Raw genomic sequence first — 3,527 nt, 5'->3', positions numbered from 1 at the left:
GTTAAATAATAAGGCGAATGTATGATAACCATAATAATCGGTAAAAAGACAGGTAAGGCCTGGAGTGACGATGCAGGCTGATCGGTGCACGGCAATTGCTCGCATTTCACGATATCGTTGACGCACCCTGTAATGCTCCTGAAGCGTACGTTTCATTAGCACAGCAGGGCTGGCTCTAAGTGCGTCTCTCTCGCACGCATACGGATTAATATACTTTTTCTACTACCTATAACTATACTACCTACGCGGCATTCTCGACTACAGTAGGATTTCCGTCGAGCGATCGCAGTTGCATGCTGTGCTGCATTTTGTTACATGGTGTTAGCACAGACTATAACGATGCACTCGCTGGCGCTATCCAACGCATTGAAACGCAAGGCAACAATTAATCAAACGACGAAAAGCCAGGCCAGCATTGCGAGGTCGGGACGTTAATCCGTGCAAACATTTAGCCCCGCTAAATGTATCTGGTGCAAAGACACTGAGCGTCATTATTGCTGTCATTAATGCTGTCAATTTCAACGACAAAGCCGTAGATTCAGCCGTTTGCGAGATACGGCCAAAATTTCGCGTAATTTCAGAATCCAAGACCGGATATTCCCTGTACGTGGCCCTATGGCAATTCTATCTGTGCCAGCCTCCTCTATAGACCATTCTGAGTTTCTGCGTTAAGAGATTAGCAAGTCTAGCCGCCGAGATTGAAGAAAAAAGAGATTTCGTAGGAAAACCCGGTATGGTACCGGGGAGTCTACATAGAAAAGAAGGTAGAAAGGAACACCATAGAGAGGGAATAAGCACCCACGCTTTCGCAAGTACCAGCCACCCGGAACTCCAACAACCTGAGGAAAAGAATCGAATTTAAGTTGGGCGTATGTATTGTATGTTGCGTATTGCGCTCAGTATTTTATATGAATGTTAAATAATAAGGCGAATGTATGATAACCATAATAATCGGTAGAAAGACAGGTAAGGGCAGTTATGAGCGCGTACAACTAAAATAGATGCATGCAGTGGACTACGCTTAGTATTTGTTGAAACTTAGAAAATCTCAGTTTCTTGTCTCAATTTTTCGAAAATTCGGATTTTACCGACGTTACGTAGCAACACTATCGTTAAAACTTATCACAAACTACAAAACTCCTCAAGGACTATTCGAGGAATAAGAATGTTTATGAAACTTGCGCAACTCTTATCTGATTAATTCTTCCAATGATAACGAAATTAAAGGATCACATCCCGTCGATGCATGGTTAATTGAGAAAGTTATTCTATGTTCACATTTATGAATACCAGACAGAAGAAGAAATTGAATCGACTGCATTCGAACAAACGATATTAGATATTACTCATACCGTATTGTAACATAACAGAACATAAGTCATTTTAAAATGAAATAATATTTGGAATGCATGTTTGGTGAAAAACTTCATGAAAGCAAAGTTCTGCAGACGCAGATTGTCTTCTAATTGCAATAAAAATAATTATGCGAACATTAAGGAAAAAAGAACTCATGGAATCACGCCAAGTTTCATAAACAAAATGCGTGACAAAGGAATGGTTCGTATACCTCAAAGCATCGAATAAAGAGAGCAAATGAATCGAGTGAGATTATAAAGAATATTTCTGTTATACCTATGTGCTTTTCTGATGCAGCATTTTTTAATAAATCATCGTCAATTTTTGGTGACCCTTTTTTTCAGGTCCCTTTCTGGTCAGGATTTTTCGGAAACTTATGACTCGCCATATCGTGCTTTTCTGATGCAGTATACTTTAATAAATCTTCGCCAATTTTTGGTGACCCTTTTTTTCTGGTCCCTTTCTGTTCAGGATTTTTCGGACACTTATGACTCGGCATATTAACCCCAGAAGAGCATCCCAAAACATAGCAAACTCCAACACCATTAGGAAGTTTCTGTGAACGACATAAGTTTAAATTAAAAAACTCTATTGATATACTAACTGTTTGGGCAGGTATTTGTATCACTTATATTTAGTATTTGATGAGAATAATCAGGAAATAACAGACCCATTTACAATAGCGAATAATATGAATACATATTATTGCACAATAGGTGCTAAACTTAGTCAGAAAATGCAGATTATACAACCAATAAAAACATCAAGGCCTCCTTGCAACCCGAACACTATATTAACCACACCTACAAACTGTATAGAAATTAAAGAAATAATCAACAATATGAAATTAAAAACTGGTGGTTTAGATAATATTAACACAAAGACAATATTAACTTTATCGAACCATATTGTTTTACCTCTAGTTTATATAATTAATTTATGTATTGAGAAAGCCACTTGGCCTAGCACTCTAAAATGTTCTGATATTAAACCGATCTTTAAAGCAAAAAAAGACACGAAGTAGAGAATTACAGACCAATATCATTGGTATCAAACATAGCAAAAATATTTGAAGAAGTGATATATCACAGAATATCTGATTTTATAAGAAAATTTGAGATAATTTCTGACAAACAATATGGTTTTATGAAAAATATTGGTACAAAAGATGCCCTTCAAAATATAACAAACTTGATTTATGAAAAACTAGATAGAAGCACTCCAATAGCAATAATTTTTCTTGATCTGGCTAAAGCGTTTGACACGGTAAATCATATGTCACTACTGGACAAACTGTATAACTATGGTATAAGAGGAAGTGTGCATAAACTATTGGAAAGTTACCTAACCAATAGAAGTCAGCGTGTTAAAGTTAATGGCATCGTTAGTGGCTATAAGGAGTTGAAAACAAGTGTTCCCCAAGGAACGATCTTGGGGCCGCTACTGTTTATCATATATGTAAATGATTTGTTAACAGGCATGCCAAATAACGTAATATCATCGTATGCAGATGATACAGCTGTTATAGTTACAGGTAAATGTTGGACCGAAGTTGAGTCAAAAATGAATATTTATATAAATCTGATGTATAAATGGCTGACTCGTAACAAATTATCATTAAATATTGAGAAAACTGTATATATAACTTTTGGAAACTATTGCGATAGTGTTCCAAGTGATTTTGAAGTACACATAGAGGGTAAAGCTCTAAAAAGAGTCGAGCACTGTAAATATTTAGCTGTGATATTTGATTATAAATTGAATTGGGAAAAGCATACAGAGTACCTATTGAATAAAACTAAATACCTAATTTTCGTGTTTCGAAAGTTATCTAAATTTATGAAGAGTGAAACACTCAAAATGTTATACTATGCTTTTCTTCATAGCATAATTAGCTATGGAATGATAGCATGGGGTGGAATGTATGCAAATAATCAAAAGCTAATACAAAACCTGCAAAACAGATTGCTGAAAAATGTAAATAAAAATCAATTTATAATCAATAAGACTCCATTGAATCTAAAACAAATGTTTGCCTATGAATCACTAAATTTTCACTATAAGTATTTACAAGATAAATTCATTAATTCAAATAGCGTGACCAGAAACAAAAACATAATTATCCCGAAAAGATACAAAACTGTTAGCATTAAGAACAGTATCATATGAGA

General features: G+C 35.3%; 1 long non-coding RNA gene across 1 annotated transcript; it reads right to left on the bottom strand.

Moving 5' to 3' along the window:
* Positions 1-1,700: 1,700 nt before the first annotated feature.
* LOC107268138 lies at positions 1,701-2,077 on the bottom strand. The gene is made up of 2 exons (XR_001537755.2): positions 2,027-2,077; positions 1,701-1,912 (listed from the first exon to the last, which is right to left on the bottom strand). It is a non-coding gene; the product is annotated as an uncharacterized LOC107268138 (long non-coding RNA).
* Between the last annotated feature and the right edge of the window lie 1,450 nt (positions 2,078-3,527).

This window comes from Cephus cinctus, unplaced genomic scaffold, assembly GCF_000341935.2.
Source record: "Cephus cinctus unplaced genomic scaffold, Ccin1 Ccin1_scaffold0478, whole genome shotgun sequence".
NCBI classification, from domain to species: domain Eukaryota; kingdom Metazoa; phylum Arthropoda; class Insecta; order Hymenoptera; family Cephidae; genus Cephus; species Cephus cinctus.
Note: the sequence above shows the minus strand (reverse complement) of the source record. Positions and strands in the feature narration are given on the sequence as shown.